Source organism: Vulpes vulpes, chromosome 7, assembly GCF_048418805.1.
Source record: "Vulpes vulpes isolate BD-2025 chromosome 7, VulVul3, whole genome shotgun sequence".
In the NCBI taxonomy this organism is placed as follows: domain Eukaryota; kingdom Metazoa; phylum Chordata; class Mammalia; order Carnivora; family Canidae; genus Vulpes; species Vulpes vulpes.
In genome coordinates, this window is record NC_132786.1 from 45,440,810 (window position 1) to 45,463,099 (window position 22,290).

At 39.9% G+C, this 22,290-nt stretch overlaps 1 protein-coding gene and 1 long non-coding RNA gene across 9 annotated transcripts in view; one reads left to right on the forward strand and one right to left on the reverse strand.

The window, feature by feature from the left end:
* MTUS1 (microtubule associated scaffold protein 1) overlaps nt 1–9,906 on the reverse strand; it is a 167,692-nt gene extending 157,786 nt beyond the window's left edge. For 2 of the 8 annotated variants that reach the window (XM_072763637.1, XM_025984531.2), the window contains exon 1: nt 9,795–9,906. The gene's annotated coding sequence lies outside the window, so the exon portion shown is untranslated. Of the gene's footprint in view, nt 1–8,196; nt 8,337–9,514; nt 9,711–9,794 lie in introns of those variants that run through there. The other 6 variants (XM_025984532.2, XM_025984530.2, XM_072763635.1 and 3 more) reach the window with 4 other exon arrangements.
* On the forward strand, nt 9,732–14,309 carry LOC112908917 (uncharacterized). The gene is made up of 3 exons (XR_003233012.2): nt 9,732–9,820; nt 10,560–10,591; nt 14,230–14,309. It is a non-coding gene; the product is annotated as an uncharacterized lncRNA (long non-coding RNA).
* The last annotated feature ends 7,981 nt before the right edge of the window (nt 14,310–22,290 follow it).

Sequence of the window (22,290 nt, forward strand, 5' to 3'; positions counted from 1 at the left end):
ACCAATATAAAGAAAATCCTAGCAACAGTGATTACTTCTTATGGCATTAAAAGTAGTCAAATATCAGTATTCTACCGGAAGTATAGAATAGACCAGGAGAGAAGACCCAGGTCCTGATCCTGGTTCTATAACTGACTCATCGTAATATAAAACATTTATCCAAGTAGTTCCAGTCAATCTTCTCCTGTAATAAAACAGACCTCTCATAACCTATACCGTCTACTTCAAATGTTGCTGTGCTAAATAAATTTAAAGGTCCTTAATGTCAAACTTATAAGGTACTCTCCCAAACCAGAGTTATTATTTCACTTTAATTTTAATCATATTTGTGTGTGTCACACACACACAGGCACTTTGGGATTTTCATCTCTATTTCGATTTTTAAAAACTACAGCTCAAATATAACCAAATATCAGCAATCCCCTAAACTAGAACTCCAAAGAAAACCAAAAGGTAACAAAGCTGGAGTCCAAAAATAAATATTCTCAATCATTACTGGTATAAACCAGTTCTTTTTAAGCAAGAGGAAAAGTTATCAGGCTCCTGTGCCCGGAATTGAATTCCCAGCAGAGAGCACAAGCAGGCCCAAGCAACCATTCTCTCAAAATTCAACTGAGAAATTAAATCAGAAAAGGTGCCATATATTTGGCACTGTGGTGTGATAACCCCAAGCAATGGGTATTACCCCCACTGTCATGATGAGGGGGGAAAGGGTACAAAAGAGGAAAGTAACTTGCCAAACCCACATGGCTAACACAGAAGAGCTCAGACATGAGCCCAAATTGGTCATATTTTGAAGTCTGTGTACTCTCCATTATAATCCAATACCGAATGTACTGGATGCCAGTAACACTTTTTCCAATTCTATTAACAAAGTAGGTCTCCAAGGTTTCACACTGGATATTAGGGTGAACAAGATCTAGCCAAAATGATGAAATACCTCTTCTATTATTCCAATCTTAATAAAAGCAAGAGAAAGGAAGGGGAGGAAAAGGCAATACCCTGCCCTGGAGGCTAATAATTAAACTAAGTAGAAAATAATTTTCCTTTGGTTACATATATAAGGTTTCAAATTTTGTGTTCGGCATAACAAGATACAACCATTTTGTAACCTAACAGTCATACCTGCAATATAAAACCATTTCAAGATTTTTTATGAAAAGAGAAATGCAGGACTCTTCCTATGTCCATTCCCATTTTATTGACTAAACCCATTCCCCTCTTATATTGGAATTAAAATGTATTAGTAAATTCCTTTGCAGAGTTGCAATTAGCATCTCCATAAAGCACCATCAAGACTTTTTAAGCATTAAACAAAAAGTCAACTCTTAAGAGTACAGAATCAAATTCAATAACCAGGAAGTCTTGTGGGCCGTAAAGAAGTTTTACAGAAAGGCGAAAAAACTCTTGAAACAAATCTTATTAAATGCAATGAGAGAAAGAAGAATCCTAGACTGAAACTTCATCTGAATTACTTTTTAAAATGTAAGTACATATTTCTCTAAACAAGAAACAGCCCAAGTCTGAGAAACTGTCGACTGTGACTGTACAAAAGGAGACTATAATAAATTAGCACAAGTGGAATTAATTCTGCTCAAGTATTTGCACATGGGCTTGCCAGATGTTTTGAGAATGGCACTTCGTAATAAAACAGAATTATAACTCCGAAGGAATACGAACCTCACACCTTCCAGCTCATGTTACCCTAATGCCTAAAGGCACAGGCTTTCAGAAGGACGCAGGGTGAGCCACCTCTCTGCTTGCTGTCTCCCCCAGAGGGTGAGGGGAAGAGTGCGAGGAACAGGACAAAGAGGAAGGAGTCTAGAAAAGTAAACTATTGTGTCTGGCTTTAAAAAGACCTTCGAGGAGCTGTGGCTGTTGGAGGAAAGAATCTCAAATTCCCATGCCATTAGTGCTCTAGAGGATTTACCCCAGGCTACATCTGGTACAAATAATTATAAAACTGCAAATGTACCCGACATCGTAAGGTTCAGACCCTATCCTCAAGAAGCTTACAAGTTTTAACAAAATTATGTTGGAAGAGGTCACTGAAAAGATTGTCCAGAGCAAGCAGGTGAAACTAGACTACACTGCTAAGTATCCTGCTTCTTGACAATTCTAGGAGTAATCCTGATTCCTGATTAAGGACTAAGAGTCTTGAGGGGCACTTGGGTAGCTCTGTGGTTAAGCATCTGCCTTGGGCTCAGGCCATGATCCCAGGGTCCTAGGATCGAGTCCGGAGTCCCACATTGGGTTCCCTGCATGGAGCCTGCTTCTCCCTCTGCCTGTGTCTCTGGCTCTCTCTGTGTGTCTCTCATGAATAAACAAATCTTAAAAAACAAAAACAAACAAACAACAAAAAAAAACCACACCAGATTAAGAATCTTTAGATAACCAAAAATGTCAAAACTGCCTTAGTTTTACCAAAGTTTAGTCAAAGTAGCAGGTAGAGTTTCCAACATAGGGCACAATGTTCAAGATCTGGGAGGGATATTTCTAGGACCCTCAATAGTAACATTTCCAAAACCTCACTCTGGGGACTTTTCTGCTGACTCCTCTGAAAACTGGAGCCAAAGTTTTTTCCACATCTGTGCCCTTCTACCTTGCCGTGTTTGCCCACAGGAAGTGCTCAATACATGACCTGAGACTTAGCAAACTTCAAATTCTAACAGAAAGGATTCTCGCTCATGCCATTTACCATTTAATGTGAAAACATTATCCTAACTATACACTCTGCATAAATGACTGCATTATATCCATGGAGTCTAGATTGAAGATCTAATAAAACAAGTGTATTTTTCTTGCAAGTGTAAAAATTTACCCTTTTTAACCCACTTCTCATTTCTCCAATCCTTTGGACTTTTTCACCAACAAGTAGGAATTCTGAAACCCTGGCTCAAATGACAACGTATTGAATTAGGTTAGTAGAAATATGCACATATGGTTCAATTCCATAACTTGCCTAGATAAGAGGCCTATAGTATAGTAATTTATTATATAACTAAAGAACAGGATTTTTATAGCAAGAGGTGATTTAACTGGTAGTATTCTGGTAAATACAGCTCAACTGACTTGACACAAAGGCTGGGAGAAGGAGGGGGCCCATGTTTCAATGTCAGCTCTTATGTGACCTGTATCTATAAAGGCTTCTATTTTTGTTCCATGCAGCTAGCCAAGTGAGCTAGGTTTTAAAAGAACATGCAGTTTTAACTTGATATTATTGTTAATAATCATGAAAACAGAGATAAACTTAAGAGAATTTTTCATTTGTCGCTGAATACTTCTAAACATGTATGAACCACTCACCTGAAATAAAGAAATAGTGACATTTTCTTCAATACTGGTATATATGTAAATAATCCCCAAGTTAAATATTACCAAGTTTTTCCAATGCAAAAAAAGTACAAGTCAAGACATAAGGAACACAGCCACAGACATTATATAAGCTCTACGCTTATTTAAACAGAATATATTTTTACACATCTTCTTCCTACTCTTCTCAAGAACTGCTTTCTCAATGCCAATTCAGGACACACATGTCCTGGAATGTTTTAATCATAGAAGATCAGCTGAATCATAGTTGATTAGCCCACGAACATAAGCACCAATTTTCTTTGCATTCAGTGTAAGTATAAATTGACAAGGTACAAATACTTATAAGAATGTAGAAGAGTGAAAATAAGGAATTTGATGGTTTTAAACCCCTCTTTCCATGGCATCTTGCCTCTAAGACTGGGGTCTCTAACACTGGGGTCTCCTCAGTCCGTTTTCATCCCAGTCTGCTTTTTCTCTTGCTGTGTGCCCATGGTGGGAAGCTGGCCAGATCTGCCCTTCCACTTAGCTGAACTCTTACTGAAACATGAAATCATTACAATTTCAGGCAAAATTCACATTACCTGGAAGTAATGTATCAGCAACCATTTTGCCCTTTGCAGCTAGTTTGAGAAGCTTATGACCTGCATGTGATCTTCTTTCACTGCTCAAAATGAATGGAATCAGGCCTACTAAAAAGTAAACAGGTCTCCTCAAAAGAACTTTTAAGTGACTTTAAACCTACTTAGTTTTACAACTTCAAAATGAAATAAAACTTCTATGTGAGAATGGAGGGTTGTGTGATTTTTCTTACTTTTACTCATGCAAGTAATACGTACACAGAACACTAAGTTTAGACATGAGCCTATTAACAGGATGCGAGTACAGTTTAAGTATTTTCTCTTCAATATCGGGCTTAAACTGCAGGCTACAGAAAATCTACCAGCTTTAATACATAAAGTTGTTTTGGAATCAAAGATTCCAAAAATGGAATTCTGAAGTGATTGAAAACTATTTACCTAACACCTCTAGATTCAATCTTATTATTCTCTATTTGTTGAGCAAACCCTCTCTTCCTTGATTGTGATTACCCTGATGTATACTGTTTACGCAAATCGCAAAATACCTTATGGTATATGGGAATGAAGTTTTATTGTATTTATCTACACAGTAAAGATTAATACTTTACCCCAAATACGTCACCCTCAACTGTAAAAGTCTTTTCATCCTGAGTCAAGCGAATAAGAAAAAAGTCATGCATTAATATCATGGATAACTGCCCACACAGAAGATTTCAAATAGTATTGCTATCATTTCTTAAAAAAAAAAAAAAAATCAGAGATATCTTGCATAAACTCAATTGAGAAAAATACATCTTTAGAAGTAGTTGCCAATTGAACTCAGCTACTGGTTATAACAGATTTCCCAAAGTATGGGGAAACCCTGGTAAAAGCAGGGTTTTCTGAAAAAAAAAAAAAAATTCAGGCCAGTGAAGTCCTACCCCATATGACCTAATTCTTTCCCTGCAGCATGGGATCACATATCCTCAGTCACTCCTTACTTCTCCAAAGGCCAAAGCCACTGCTGCCCAGGTCCCTGCCAGGCAAGTAGCAGTCATCTCCTAGAAGGCTCACCTGCCTCCAGAGATAGTTTGGGCTCTTTTTTTTTTTTTTTTTAACACACCCTCAAACACAAACACACCAGCTTCATCTTCAAGGTTCCTACATGGTCTGGTGGCTTCTCTGGGGGCCATAAGAGATGGAGAATATGCTCAGCAAGGCTTTTAGAAGTTCTCAGGATATATTTAAGCTTTTTTAGTATGGAAAGGTAACTCAAGTTTGGAAAAAATCAGGCTGCTTACCCATAGTTTCATCTGTGAATAGTGTTGGAAACTTGGGAAAATTTTTAAATATATACATTATCTAGACATCAAGAAAAGATGCATCAACAATTTAGTATGAACTGTAATGATTGTACAATCTAGCAAAACACTACAAACGAATCTACTACAAATCAATAAAAATGATTTGTGAGCCTAATCACATATTTACATAATCACCGAACAACGGATCTGAAACATTTCCTGGGATTTAAAACTTTGTTCTGATTTTGAAGAATGTTGTTCCTAATGGTCTATACCATGCACAACTATTTCTTATCAACAAACCCAATCTGGTTTGCAACAGTCTCTATTCCAGGACCTGGAGGTTGTTCTATTGGATTTGAAAAGTCTGACTCAGAATTTGAGGGGGGGAGGTGGTGAGATTCTCTTAAAAGTCATCGCCCGCCATCATCACCCAATTCTGAAGCTATGATTCAGAAGTGTTGATTTTATTGAGAAAGTCAACAGACTTGACTACATTATATTATAGAACATCTCAAAGTCAAAACCACTATAAATACATGGTATTGGTCTTTAAAAGGCCAAGATATTATGGGGTAAAAATCTACAATAAGAACGCAAAACTTTATTATTAATCCATAAAAGTTCTTATAACTAGAAAAATACTAACAAACCAGCAGAAGAAATTTGGCACTACATTCAAAAAAGTGAATAAAAGTGAAAAATAACTAAATTCTCTGGATATTCATGATTTGTAATTAAATCACTGGAAATTTAGTAGGGGCGCCTGGGTGGATCAGTCCATTAAGCACCTGCCTTCTGCTCAGGCCCTAATCCCAGGGTCCTGGGATTGAGCCCCACATTGGGCTCCCTGCTCAGCAGGTTGCCTGCATCTCCATCTCCCTCTGCCATTCCTCCTACTTGTGCCTGCTGTTCTCAAAACAAACCAACCAATCTGGAAATTTAGGTATCAAGAAAGCACTGTTTACTTATAAAGCTGGAAGAATTATTTTCCTTTTAAGAATGATTCCCCCTTTATTAACAAGCATATAGTAACACAGGTATTCAGAGTGTTGGCGGGATCATACTTGGGTAAGACTTCTTTTTTGGGGGTGGGGGAGGCAAAGCAAATGGTCCCTCTATATCTTTGAGCCAAAAACTGTATTTCAAAGACTACATCCTAAGGAAATATGCCCTGTAGATAAAGTTTTATAAGGGATATTTGTTGCAACAGTGTATATTTAATAATAATTGGAAATAAAATTCAGTTTATAAATAATTTGTTATCTCATTATAATGTAACATTATGTAGCCACTAAAATAAAGATTCCTGGAGAACTGTAGTGACCTGGAAACTTTTCCCTCATGCTAAGCAGGAAAAAAGTCAGCATGCAACAGTGTTATTTGTATAAACTATATAACTGTTAAAAAAAAAAAAAACTCTATGTTCTATGAACAAGCACAAAGAAAATAATGTGATATTTGGGTAGTGGAATTATTTAACTCCTACTTTTTCTTAATCTACCCATTTTTATACAACAAGCATACAGAGAACAAGGCCAACAGAAGAGGACCATGACATGACATGCTTCCTAAATGCTTCAGTCTAATAACTGAAATACTGAGAAAGAAATCTAGCTACAACTTTATAACCTGATGAAATAATCCAAAACTGTAATCATGTATTACTGATACAGAATTAAAAGGTGCAGATCTTCTACAAGCACTATTTTCTCTACAATTCTGATTTTTAAAAGAGGGAAAAGTTGGCACGAGTTAAATAAATAATACATATTAATTTAAACTCCATTCCACTAAGTTTGTTTTAAGGATAAGTAGTTCTAAGCATTTCTTTGTATAGCTTTCCTCATGGAATACTGTATTTAAGGGGGAAAAAAAAGTCCATAAAAGCATTTTACACATTGCAAAGCACCATGTAAATAAGGCATCATTGTTTCATCTTAAGTTGTCCAATTCCTGCCCTAATTATCCCTGAAAAAGAAGCTGGTCTACTCTATTGCATTCCCAAACTCTTCAGTTTCTCTTCGGGTTAACCACACACTGCTATCTGGTGTATCTAGACTCCTTAAGGAGGTCATAGGTTCCCAGGAAGCAGCGCCTTGTTTCCTTTTTATTCCCCTCCCTCCTGGAAGGTCCCCCCTCCTTCCCTCTCCTCCTAACACCTGCACCCCACCCTCCACGCCCAGGGATAAGGATTTAGCTTGCTGATGATTGAAATCCCATCACCTGGCAAAACGTGAACCCTGTCATTTCCCCACCCCCACCACCGTTTGGCATAAGACTTTGATTTTATTCAAACACGACACACTGGATTTCCTTTCTTAGCACACAAACTACGAAGTTCTCAGTAGTAGTTCCCAGAGTAGGTGAAGCTTTATTGCAGGCTCCTGCAGAATCTCTCCATTCCTACCCCAAGATCATGCTAAGTCAAAGTCAACAAATAACTCAGTCACACTTGCAGTAAGTCTTGAAAAAGGAGAATTTAAGGGGAGTCAACCCACAAGTCCAAGAATTAGTGCAGCGTAGCAGTCAATCGGGTGACGGAATTCAGGCGTAGGTTTTCTAGGGAGCTAGAAAAGCACCAGGCAGCTGCAGGAAGGAGGGAGGCACGGCACGAGGGGGCCTTGGGAGCTGCGGCAGCCTCCCTGGAGCCCCACCGCAGCCCCGGGTGCCTCTGCTGAGGACGGGCCCAAGCGACCCGCAGCGCCGGGAGGCTGGGCGGCTGGGCCCCGGCGGGGCGCGCGTGTGGCGGGCGGCCTCCGGCTGCCAGCACAGCGCGGCCACTCTCTGCTGCGAGCCCCCCCCCCCCCCCCACGCCCCGGTCACTTCCAAGGTGACAGCTCCAGGGCGCTCCGCATCCGCCCCCCCGCGCCAGCTGCGCGGGCCCGGCCAGACCGCCTCGGGCAGCGAGCCCCGGAGAGCCGCCCCCCCCCCCAGGCTGCGGCCGCCCCCGCCCCCGCCCCCACCCCACATCCCCGCCGCGCGCCGGGCGGCCGGACGGGTCTCGACCCCGCACTCACCCGCAGCTCCTCCTCCTCCTCCTCGGGGGGGGGGGGGGAGCGTGCAGAGGCGCAGCCCCCGGGAGCCCTGGCCCGAGCGCCCCGGCGCCCTTGGGTCCCCCGCGGAGGCGCCCCGCGCGCGGCGTCCGCACCTGGGCGCGCACGGCCCGGCCCGCACCCCGCCCCGCCCCGCCCCGGGAGGCTGCAGCGGCCGGGCGGGAACCCCGAGTCCGGGGCGCCCCAGCCTCCCCGCCTCCCGAGCCGCGGGGGTGGAGCCAGGGCGGGCAGTTGGGGAAACTTGTAAATAGAAAAGCTCCGCCGCCGCCCCCCCCCCCCCCCCGCCAGCGGCCCCAGCCTGCGCCTCCGCTGCTGGAGAGAGGCGGGCGGCGTGGAGGGGGCGCTGAGCCCCGGGAGGGGAGCGGCGGGGGGGGGCGCTGAGCCCCGGGAGGGGAGCGGCGTGGAGGGGGCGCTGAGCCCCGGGAGGGGAGCGGCGGGGGGGGGGGGGCGCTGAGCCCCGGGAGGGGAGCGGCGTGGAGGGGGCGCTGAGCCCCGGGAGGGGAGCGGTGGAGGGGGCGCTGAGCCCCGGGAGGGGAGCGGCGTGGAGGGGGCGCTGAGTCCCGGGAGGGGAGCGGCGTGGAGGGGGCGCTGAGCCCCGGGAGGGGAGCGGCGGAGGGGGGGCGCTGAGCCCCGGGAGGGGAGCGGCGGAGGGGGGGCGCTGAGCCCCGGGAGGGGAGCGGCGTGGAGGGGGCGCTGAGCCCCGGGAGGGGAGCGGCGGAGGGGGGGCGCTGAGCCCCGGGAGGGGAGCGGCGTGGAGGGGGCGCTGAGCCCCGGGAGGGGAGCGGCGTGGAGGGGGCGCTGAGCCCCGGGAGGGGAGCGGCGGAGGGGGGGCGCTGAGCCCCGGGAGGGGAGCGGCGTGGAGGGGGCGCTGAGCCCCGGGAGGGGAGCGGCGTGGAGGGGGCGCTGAGTCCCGGGAGGGGAGCGGCGTGGAGGGGGCGCTGAGCCCCGGGAGGGGAGCGGCGGAGGAGGGGCGCTGAGCCCCGGGAGGGGAGCGGCGTGGAGGGGGCGCTGAGCCCCGGGAGGGGAGCGGCGGAGGGGGGGCGCTGAGCCCCGGGAGGGGAGCGGCGTGGAGGGGGCGCTGAGCCCCGGGAGGGGAGCGGCGGCACCTCGGGAGGCGGGCCCGGAGCTCCCGCCGCGCTCTGCCCCGCGGCTCGGCCGCTCCTCCCGCGCTCCCGCGTCCGGGTCCGGGTCCCCGAGCCCCGCACGCTCGCGGCTACAGGCGGACGCGCCCCGAGCCCCCCCTCCCCCGCCGCCCCCGCGCCAGCCCAGGGCCGCGCTGCACCTGTTGCCACGTGCACAACGCGGCGCCCGGCGGCTGCTGCCCGCGCACCTGGCGGAGCCGCGCGTCCCGGGCCGCCCAAGTCCCCGCGGGCCGTCGCAGCTGAGCTCGGCTCCGGCTCCCGCTCTGGCTCCGGCTCCCGCTCCGGCCCGCCGCGCTGTCCCCGCGAGCCTCCGGCTCCAGCGAGCCCCGGGGCACTGCAGCGGGGGCGGGCCGGGGGGGGCGGGGAGCCCGGAGGTTGCAGAATTATCCCGACCGAGGGTCGCTAGGAACAGGCACTGACCGTCTTTTGAGAGCGTCCGACTCCAGGTCTGCTTTATCTTCGTACCACTAAGAGGTTGACTAGCAAACGCCTATGAAAGGTTAAAGAAATGAGCCTTCAGCTGAAAGACCTTGGAAAAAGAAGTGGAAAGACTCTATAACACTTAGGGGGACCAACGAGGTCCGACCCACTTTTCTCTAAACACAGAGGCAGTCCTTCTTTGCTAAACTGAATGAATTTCATCCATAGCTGTCTATTAGACTCATAAAATGTTTTATTCTGTAGATATATCCTTCATTCAACGCTTTTCCGAAAATGCTATTCCGCTTACGAGAGATGATATATAATATGTATAATAACGTTGCTTCGCTATTGTCAGACAACCCAGGCCCAAATTTAAAAAAAAGAATAATAATAATAACCGGCTTGAATTTGCTAAAAGCTTTTAAGAGAGCTTTTTCAGGGAATTAATCTGAGGATATTGTATTTGACTAAGTTTTCTATACCAGCAACGTGAGATCAACAAACAGATGTATTGCCATTTAGAGTTGCAAAGCCTTTTCACATTACAATGTCCCAATATTTCCTCAGTGAGACCCAGGTAAATAGGTCAGATTATTATCTCCATTTTTCAGCTGAAGAAATGAAAGCTCAGAAGTCAAGTGACTTACTCAGGGTCACACAGCTAGTGAGAGGTGATGCAAACCCATCTAGCCTAACTCATGATCTTGTCTTTCTATTCTTTCGCGTGCCAACCTGCTTTGGATGTACCTATTGCAAAAACAGACATGTAACTAACATACCTGTGACTTTAAAAGGTGTGTGGTTTTTTTTTTTTTTTTTTTTTTTTTTTTTTGGTGTGTGACTATTTTTAAAGAGAAGAGCATTAAACACCATTGAATGATTCTCCTGAATGCAAAAGCACCAAAACCAAAAAACACATCAATGCACTGATATAGTTATTACAAGTCATGAGGCAATTATGCTAATTAGCAACATGCTTCCTTCCTAAGCAGAATAGTCCTAGTGTTAAACATATCATTTAATCTTTATAACCCTCATGTGACCCAGATGATTTGGTCCAACCCCCCACAGTTCTATTGTGTGGCTTAGTTTTATCTATAAATATAGAACCTGTTTTACTTCATTTTTCCAAGAGATAGATTGAAGCAAAGGGAGGGGGGGATGTCCCTCTTCTCAGCAATTAGAAGCAACTTTTGTGGTCCTTGGGGAATTTGAAACTTAGCTTCTAATTGCATGCACATAAAAACAGAAGTTACCTTCTAGGGACATCATCAGGGACTTTGTCAAGGCAAATATGCTTGAAATGGGGCCTGTTGATTTTTTTTTTCCATCTTGGTTCTGGGCATTTTGCCATGTTCTTGATCTCTGAACTCCAATGTTAACCTGCTACAGGCTCCAGGAACAGTATTAAGGGTCAGATAATACTTCACATAACTTACAGGTCCTTTGTCCTTAAAAAAAAAAAAAAGCATAATTTTTATCTCCACTAGAAAAATGCAAATTAAGACTACATTGAGAAAACACCTTTTCATTTATCAGAACCACAAAGATTAGAAAGTTTGATTACCACTGTGTCTTAGCAAGAGGGTGGAGAAACAGGCAGTCACAATGCAGATGTGCATGTACATTAAAATGACTCCACTGAGGGCAATTCATACTACCTAACAAGATTATAAAAGCACATGTCTTTTGAGGCAGTAAGTCTAAACATAATTCATCTTACAACACACGAGAAATGGTAGATGTGTATAAGCTTATCCATTTCAGCATTGTTTACAGTAACAAGAGATTGAAAAGTATAAATGTTCATTAACAATGGACTGGTAAGCTATGAAACAGCCGTGAATAGCATCCTATGCGGGCTTAAGAAAAGAGTGAAGAAAAAAAAGAAAAGAGAAACTAAAAGAAAATTTGCATTTAAACAAATGTGTTACATGCCAACGTTAATAAGCACTGCTCTATGTTCTAGTAACCAAAAAAATTTTCAAAAGGGAAAGCTCCTTGTAGTCTTTTGAAATGATCTCCAAGACACATTATGTGCACAATTTTTAAAAATGTAAAACAACTACCTAATAGTATGCTACATTTTCTATTAAAAGGGGAAAATCATATACACTTGTATGTAAACATATATATATATATACACACATGTTTGTTTGTATAAGCATAAAATATCTCTGAAAAGATATATCAGAAACTGCTGAGATTGATTGCACCTTGGGAAGGGAGTTGGACAGCTGGAGGGCAGGATTTGAAGAGAAACTTTTCACTAGATATAATTTTGTATTTTTTGAATTTTGAATCATATAAATAATACCCATTCCAACATTTTAAAATGTTTACTTGACACATTTTAAGTTTCAAAACTTCAAAATGTGAAGTTTTGCCATCAAAAATGACTAAAATTCCCTCCCTACTAATTTCACTTACAGATAAAATAGTCACATTTCTCATGCATTAATGAGGGGATAAAAAGAAAAATGCTTAATTGATGCTTTCAAACTATTCTCTATCTAAAAAGAAAGTATTCAGTACATAAAATTCTAACCGGCTGTGATTATGGTGAGAATTATGAGTTGGTATCATTTTATTAGAAATTAGCAAATTCCTTAGAATTTTATTAACGTTGACATCTCCCTAGGGTAGAGCTTTTTAGCTAATTTTCCCAAAGTTGCATTCAATCAGAAATGAAAAAAAAAGAGTTCCAAGCTTAATTCCCAAAGAGGAAACTCCAGTACATTGATTTAAGTAGTGAGGAAGTAATTCCATGGGAATTCCACGGGGTCATTTTATTTTATTCCCAAACTTGATCCCTTTTTAAAAAGTTACTTATTTGTAATATTTGCTTATCCCACCACTTCATTAAATGAGGGGTTTGAATAGCTCCAAAAGACAGGCACAGTAAACTTTTAAAAATAAATATTTAGAAGCGTATAATAGGATCCAAGGGAAAACATACAGGTAAGAGTAAACATACTACTGAGTAACCAAATTAAACCACTGAGCTTCCTGCTAGTCAAGTGCCCCAACCAGTTACATAATTGCCATTTGCAAAAAGGGGCTGATAGTTCTTCAAGGGAAGCAAAGCTCTTCTTAGCACTAATTTCCAAAGGGAAAATTTTTGGACTCGTGTTTCAAATCAAGACTTTTGGAATGGAAAACAACAATATGTTGTATATAATACATAAGAAACTTTATGTGGTTATTTTTCATAATGGCTTTCAATAAAACCAAAGTATTATTCAACTTGAAAATGTTTGCCCAGTCAGGGACCAAGCAAAGGCCAATCAAGCTTTATAACAGTACAGTGGTTCAAGGATTGACTGTAAACAGACATATATGTATATATATGGCAGTTCTTTCATATATGCTTTTGAAAGTCAAATATGCTCATAGTAAAATTCTAACATGTCCAAAAATCCCTTGGCTTCAGTAAGTGCTGAAGAACTGTAGGCGTGAGAAAGACCCAGAATGTTGGAATTATGTGGCACTGTTGATGACCTGTTTCCCTTTTCTGTTGAGAGAAAATATATATTGCAAATAACCACATGATCTTTAATTCTTGTGTCCCAAGATGGTGAGACATACATGGTCAATTAATGCACTGACTCGCTGTAGCCATGATTGCAAGAAAACAGTATGAGAGCAGTCAATGGTCTTGATTTATTCACAAATAACTTCTCCTGGGTTTCTAATTATCATCCATCCTCCCAGTGGACTTGGAGACTCAAGTAGACTCTCCCATCAATATTCCGGAAGGGCAACTAGCAGAATAAGATTGTTCTTGTGTAGAAGTCTGCAGATTTATAAATCAAGTATCTCAAGAAAGAAATTTCCTGTTGCAAGTTCAGAACAGTAGCAATAATAAGGAAGTACAGTTTCCTCTTACGAGAATGACCTGAGAGCATCTGAGAAAGTTGTTCATCCTCCCATACCGTGGAAGGCATCTGCAGCAGTCCTCCTATTCCATTTATAGACTCTGGAGAAGGAACCATTCTTATAGCATGATGCCAAGATTATCTTAGCTCACACACAAATAACTTGTTCTGCAATTCTACTTTTGACCTCTTCATATTAGGAAGAAATTAAGAAAAATATAGCACTACCAGTTTGTTATGCAACCACTTTGAAAATGTTTACTTTGAGTGCTTAAAATGTCATGACTAAAGAAACTACTGGTGTGCGTAATCTGCTCTTGACAATGAATCATCACTGTGTCATGCTTGGAATCGGTTAATTTTTGCTCCAATCAGACAGAGTCTTCCCTTAAAAAAGGGGATGTATTTTCATTTTCAAAGTATTTATTGCTTCATGACAAATATAATAAGTCTGTGGCTTTGAAGTCGTATACCTTTGAGACTATCACAGTCTACTTAGATTTTTTAAAATTTACTTTTAATTTATACCACTGGCCTTATTCTCTGGCCCATAGGGAGTTGGGGGCTGCCTTCCTTTTTGCCCCCATCCACCGTGGACCCTGATAACTGATCAGTGATCCCCTGAAAAGAGTGCAAAGAATGCAAATCCATGAAGCCTAATGGGTTCGGTGTTGCTGCACTGTGGCTAGTAAACCAGCATCCACTCCTGATCTACTGATGGACTCTTCATGCGTTCCTTTTGGAGCTTTTGGTCTCAATTCATAGCTCCCCATCCATACTTGACACTGAAGATCTTACCCCTTGCAAATGGTATGCAATCAAATGGGTTTAGTGCTCTAAATTCTTACAAATGTTTGCAAATCATGACTTAGGAAGAGCCATAAACTAAATGAACAATAGCAATTAGCCTTCATGCTGTTACACAAGCATTCCTCAGAATACAATCACTCTTCTAAACATAGGCTGGCAAATCAGAAAAGAGCCGATGAAAATATTATCATCATTATTTTCTCCAAACAATGAGTAAGGCTAATACTATGTTTGCCTGAAACACATTGCAATGTGCCAACATTGTCAGTCAGTGCCTGATTAGTTACCAGAAAGTAAGACAATCTTACCTTTGGGTATCTAGAACACTGAGAAGTCAGGTTGCTGATCCAGGACAGTAATTTAACACCACCAAAGATTTATCTATTTTGGTTAAGTATACTTCTGATGTCTTTTTGAGTACCTACAAAATTATGGTTAATCCCCACTAATGTACAATTTGATTATCTGCTATAGAAACTTACAGCTAATTATTTGTTGTTTAACTCAGGAAAAAAATGTATTGTCTACAAATCTTATATAAGAATGTACATCTCCTACAAACAAAAAAATACTGTTATCACTCCAAAACTGAGGATATCAATTGGAGTTAGAAGATTTAGTTTTGACACCTAGATATGTTTTAATTGATTCAACTTATCTGGATCTCTGTTTCTCTTTTATAAATTTAGTTCTTTGGATCTCATGGGGATGTTGTAAGGATAAAATATGGATTTATTTTACATGTATTTATGATTTGTATATGATCTCACATTTGAAATTACTGAAAACACTCATTTCTCTTCCCGTTGGCTTATGAACTTGAGGCTACGGACAGACTTGCATTCCCAAGACATCATTCCCTCCATGATACCAATGCCTGCCATCCCTCAGTTCATGCCTGAACTGTTCAAGTGAGTAGACCAGTGGTCTCTAAATCATTCTGTTTATAATTCCCTATCTATTAAAAAATGAGTATGCATGCCCAATATTCACTTAATTGTAAATTACATATAGCACTAGAGTACTAATATGGACCCAATAAACTATACACAAAAACAAAAAGAATAAGATTAAGAATATAAATGCACAGACTGACAGCCAGATAAAAGTTCTTGTATTTTCTTCCCATACTAGGGAAGACTAGTATGATAGACTTTGGTACCAAGAAATGATCCCATTTCTCTCGATGGTCTTTAGTGTAGAAAAATTTTCCATTGCTAAAAAATCAAAAGGCAAAAATAAATACCACTTTTAGTGTAAACACCTAGAGTTACCTATTTTAACAGTTTGGCAATCTAAGGAAACTTCAACAGGCTTTCATTTAAATACATATACCTGGAAACAACACTTTAAACATTAATTTAACTATTTCAAACCTTGTGTCCAGAAAGATATGGCTGGATTTTTTTCAGTCTTCTCCAGTGTGTTTTTCCCAGCACAAGCAATTCAGTTCTTCATGAACACTGACAAGGTACTCTACAAATTTAACTCAGTTATTAGTCTCAGATTGCACAGGTTAAGGCCTCAGTCTCACAAGACTGCTTCCACTGCAGATGCCAAATCCAAGTCCAGGGTGTCACTTGCACTTCTGACCAGAGGGCTATAAATTGGAGATCCCGGTGACTTCTTCCTTGGGCTGGATCAATTTGTAAAGAGGCTCACAGAACCCAGAGAAACATTTACTTAACAGTTATTGGTTTATTATAAAAGATATAAAGGACACAGGAGAACAATCAGATAAAGAGATGAACCTCACTCTTGAGGTCTGGAAGTGTCCAGAATGGAATCCCACAAAGGTAACTAAATGGGTCACTGTTTTTGTTTCAGTTATGAACTCATGTATTTCAATCCATTATAGTTATTAAATTTTCTCATCTTTGGTCTTTGAGAACCTCTTTAAGTTGAGTCCTAAGGCCTCATCATGTAATATTAGTCACCTTTAAGAACTTCCTTGCTATCTGAGATGACAATATTTTCCAGGATTATCTTAAACACTTCCTGACCTAGACTTGGAATTAGCCATTTCTCTAAGAAGCTAGTTTCTTTTAATGGTAAAAGGTATTCCCAGAGGACAATTGGGATATTAAAGAAGTTCATTGATAGCAGGTTAGTCACTATTTCAAGGACAGAGTTAGGCAATATTCTATAAATGTATCTATTACATTTTGTCTAATATCTATACCTGGACCCTATATAATTTTTCCATACTGAGAATTTTGGTTTCCAAGAACAAAAGAGATGATAGAATTAGAATATTATGCAATTATTAACTTACTTAATCACACAGTGTACACACACAAGGCTCCAGGATATAACACCATTAATACCAACTCCAAAAAGATTACTGAAAACAACTAAAATTTTCTTTTGTATTTGCTTCCCCTATTATCTTTCCATGTTTTTAATAGTTGTATTTTATCTGCATTGTCAAGTGTGTTGCCATTCCAGATTGTACTCTCATATATCCTTACTTAGCCCATCTGTACTACTGTATTCAGATATATACCTATACATCTATACCTATGTGTATGTGTGTGTTTAATGCTTAATCCTTATTAATGTGGCTATATGTCTCAATATTATGGCTGTGAAAATCTTGTTCTCAAGTGGATTTCTCAGCAAGTGCTCATGGGAACCCTATCACTAAGTTTGGGTGCAGCAATAATATTTTGTATGCAGCCTTTATCTGTGAAAACCCTCAACTCATATTTTATTGCTTTATCTTAAATGTTAGTTTATTTTGTTCTGTCTAAATCATTGCTGTCAAAAAGTTTGATAACAAATCTAATTTTTTTTCCTTTATGAGTGGACATTTTTTGCCTGAATATCCAAATAATTTTTTTCCCTTTAAAATCTAGCTTAACTGGGGATCCCTGGGTGGCTCAGTGGTTTAGCACCTGCCTTCAACCAGGGCGTGATCCTAGAGTCCCAGGATTGAGTCCCACATTGGGCTCCCTGCATGGAGCCTGCTTCTCCCTCTGCCTGTGTCTCTACCTCTCTCTCATGTGTCTCTCATGAATGAATAAATAGAATCTTTTTTAAAAAGTCAAAGTAGAAGAGAGTAATATGTAAAAAATTTTTAAAAATAAAATCTAGCTTAAATATATATAATATTTATCTATATTACTAGTTCTGGGTCAAGTTTTATAAATGTTTAGTGTAGCTTTCCAATAGTTACAAAGTTTCAATTGTTTTGCATTTCAGGAAAGTGTCCTTCATTATGGGTTTCTTTTTGGGGGGGGGGGTAGGGTTTTGTTTTCTGTGTGTGTGTTCCCTGCTTTGCTTTTTTTCTTTAGGGACTCCTATTAAACATATGTTACATCTTCCTTGCCTGTCTCTGAATTTGTCTCTCCCTCTCAAATCCTTTTACTATTTTCCCTTCTACTTTTTCCTTTTAATTTTTTCTCTTCCCTCTTCTATTTTCTTAAATAATATCTCTTGTTCTCATTTATTCTTGTGTTATTTCTTCATTTCTGAATTGATTTTATTTCTACTGACTTTTTCCTTGATTCTAGCATCTCCTTTCTGAGGTTTTCTAATTCCCATTTTTATTACCCTCTCCTATCTTGTATGATTTCTTTAATGTTTTTTTAGCTCACGTAGAAATAGTAGGTGTGGTTTTAAGCTTTTTGGTAGTTGTGCCTTTTTGGCATTTTTGTCACTGTAGGACAAAATGCTTCATTGCTTCCCTCTGGGTTCTACTAATACAGCTGCTGATGCCACTAAGCTCTTGTAGCTGTCTGTAGCTTTCCTCAACTACTAGTGTTTTGGGCTTCATGCACATACCTTCATCTATTTGTTATAGATATTGTCCATGGGTTTTAATTTTGCTCTCCTCGTTCCTCTGTCTTTCTTCATAGGGGGATTGACAAGTTCAGAAATGATGACATCTCATCTTCCAGGCATGAGTGACTATCAAATGAAAGATTTTCATTGCCAGAAGCCCTGTATGGTGTACACACCTTGACAACACAGAGAATAAAATGTTTAAACAGGTTAGTAGAAGCCTGATGTGGATGTTAAAAGCAACCATAGAGAAATAAAAGTGAAAAATCAGAAGGCAACTATCTTCTTCTATTTGAGGATTATTATGTGCCAGATATTTTGCTAGTAGTTCCATACTTATTTCATATGATTTAATCTATTGAGCACCACAACCTTGATGATGTACAATGCATTATGTAGGCATTTTATACTTGACATACGTTAATTTTTTGATACTCATAACAACCCTATTAAGTAGAGGGTTTTTAAATTTTTTTTATTTAAATTCCAGTTAGTTAATATACAGTGTAATATTAATTTTAGGTGAACAATATAGTGATTCAAGATTTCTAAACATCACCCGGTGCTCATCAAAAGTGGTCTCCCTAATCTCCATCACCTATTTCACCCATCCCCCCACCCACCTGCCATCTGGTAACCATCAGTTTGTTCTCTGTAGTTAAAAGTCTGTTTCCTGGCTTGCCTCTCTCTCTCTTTTTTCCTCTTGCACATTTGTTTTGTTTCTTAAATTCCACATATAAGTGAAATCATATGGTGTTTGTCTTTCTCTGACTGACGTATTTTGCTTAGCATTATACTCCAACTCTATCTATTTCTAGCAAATGGCAAGATTTCATTCTTTTTTATAGCTGAGTAATATTCCACTATATATATATAGTGATTGTCTTTATCCATTCATTAGTTGATGGGCACTTGGGCTACTTCTGTAATTTGGATATTGTAGATAATGCTGCTATAAACATTAGGGTGCATGTATTCCTTTGAATTAGCATTTTTTTATTCTTTGGATAAATACCCAGTAGTGCAATTGCTGAATTGTAGGGTACTTCTATTTTTAACTTTTTGAGGAAAGTCCATGCTGTTTTCCAGAGTGGCTGTACCAGTTTGTATCCTCAGCAACAGAGCAAGAGGGTTCCCCTTTTTCCACGTCCTTGCCAACACCTCTTGTTTTTTTGTGTTGTTGATTTTAGCCATTTGGACAGGTGTGAGGTGACATCTCATTGCAGATTTTCTTTTTTCATTGCACTTTTGACTTGCATTTCCCTGAAGATCAGTGATGTTTAGCATATTTTCATGTGTTTATTGGCCATCTCTTTATTTCTTTGGAAAAATGTCTGTTCATATCTTCTGCTCATTTTTTTGGATTATTAAGTAGATATTTTTTGAGGTTTTATTTATTTATTTGACAGAGAGAGAGAGCACAAGTAGGAGAGTGGCAGGCAGAGGGAGAGAGAGACACAAGACTTAATCCCAGGACCCTGGAATCATGACCTGAGCTGAAGGAAGACACTTAACTGACTGACTCACCCAGGCACTCCTTAAATGAGTATTTTTACCCACTTTACAAATGATAAATTGAAACCCAGTCTGATTATAAATATGTCTAGTGTTGCACAGCTAATAAATATAGGATTAGGATAGAAACCAGGTCAATCTGACCTCTAAGCACCAAACAACTGAACCTTTATAACTCTTCCCAGTTCTTTTTGTAAAAAGATTTATTTGTTTGTTTGTTTGTTTGTTTATTTGTTTATTTATTTGTTTATTTATTTATTTATTTATTTATTTATTTATTTATGAGAGAGAGAGAGAGAGAAAGAGAAAGGCAGAGACAGAGGGAGTAGGACCCCAGGATCACAACCAGAGCAGATACTTAACTGATTGAGCCACCCAGGAGCCCAACTCTTCCTGGTTCTGTGTTAGGTTTGCTTTTGTGCTTCAATCCCAAATGTATATCTCAAAAATCATATACAAATTTAATGGTAATTTTTAAATGAAAAGAAACAGGAGTAATTGCTCAGTCTGTTGTTAAAGATCTCTCAACAAAGGAACACTAGAATCAGGTCATATTTGAGTCAAATTACTCAAAAAACAGAAATGTAAAAAGGTAATCTTGTCACCACTATCACTGCTTAAAGAATATGAACAGATCTGACTTTGCATGTTACATGGTTGCATACTTAAAGATTAAATGAAATCAAACAAAAACTAGTCATTATACGCAACAAGAAAACAGAATTCACCATATCAACAAATCATTAAATACCTTGGAATAAATCTGATTTATTTATTTTTTAAAAAGATTTTATTTATTTATTCATGAGAGACACAGAGAGAGAGAGGCAGAGACACAGGCAGAGGGAGAAGCAGGCTCCATGCAGGGAGCCCAACGTGGGACTTGATCCCGGGAGTCCAGGATCAGTCCCTGGGCTGAAGGCGGCGCTAAACCGCTGAGCCACTGGGGCTGCCCAATCTTTTATTTTAATATATATATATTTAATTTACACAACTGATGAGTTTTTAAACACTACATCTGAAACTAATGGTGTGCTACTATATGTTGGCTAATTGAATTTAAATTTAAAAAAAAGCTAGATAGAGTTATTGCAGTACAACTAAAATTCCTATGACAATTACTAGTGAAAAGTAAATGGATGACAATGTCAAAATATGTTCATAGGTAATGAAGGTAGATTCAGCCCAGCCTAGAACAAGCCTAGTTGGAAAACTGAACACACTGCAACAATGATCAAAATCATATGGAATTGAGTTATCACACTTTGAAACATGAACCTGACCTAGAACAGAGACAAAACAAACATAGGGCAAGGGGTAAGTGCTTAATACATGGTCTTCCAAATAGTTGGCTGACAGTTTGGAAGGAATCAACTCAGTTACATAAACACATGAGACTCAAACAGTACAATAAATTCCAGCTGTATCAAAGAGTAAAAGATTTTTTTAAAAAACTGAAGAGTAGCTTATTTATCCCAGATGTGAAAAGAACATGCATTTCTAATCATTGGAGAAATGAATGAAGGTTGTTACCAGGGGAATGATGGATTCATTGAACATATTTTGAAAACTTTCAATTGTCATGTGACAAAATATGGAATAAAAATATTATAAAGGAAAATTTCTAAAATAAAATAGATTACTACAACATAACCTGGTAATGGATTTCTCCAAGAATATATGAGAAAATCAGCAATTATGTAAATCAATAACCACTTTCCACTTGATGAATAGTCAAAAAGTAGACATTCAAGAAAATATAAACTAAATCATCATGTTTTTTTTTAAAAAATCATAGTTGTACTGAAAATGAAAAAAAAAAAAAAAAAAAGCAAACCCAGCTAACTTGAAATCTCCCTGACAGACATACTAAAGAAAGAAATTTAAAAATTGTAAAACCCAATCTTGACAAGTCTTTGGGGAAAGGCAGAAGGCAGAGGATATACATTATATGTTAATGGTAGAAGTATAAAATGGCTACATCTTCCTTCAGAGTAATCTATAACGTATTCTTTGACCCATTACCCTTTCCCCCTCTCTTGGTGGAAGTAAACTAATATATCAAAATTTTCAATGTAGCATTACCTGTAATGGGGAGAATAAGCATTAGTTTAAATGCCAAAAAAATATTTAAATATGTAAAACCATCCTATATTACCATATACAAATTAAAATGACAAGAAACTAGAAGAAGATGTAATACATGGATATGTTTGTATGAAAATAAAGTAAAAGAACTTGAACGCACGACCACATTACAAACTTATATAAAAAATTATATAGAAATACTATCTATATCATAAAAAGATTTTGATTGATATAAGTGGCATAAAACTGTTCATTAGATTTTTTTAATGCAAATAATGGCAATAGTAATAATGTGTAACATTTACAGAACACTTGCTATTTGCCAAGCATTGTTCTAAGTGTTTTTATATCTATTAATTTTATTTGATCTTGGTTATACCCTATATACTGGGTATTATTTTTAAGCTCTATTTTCT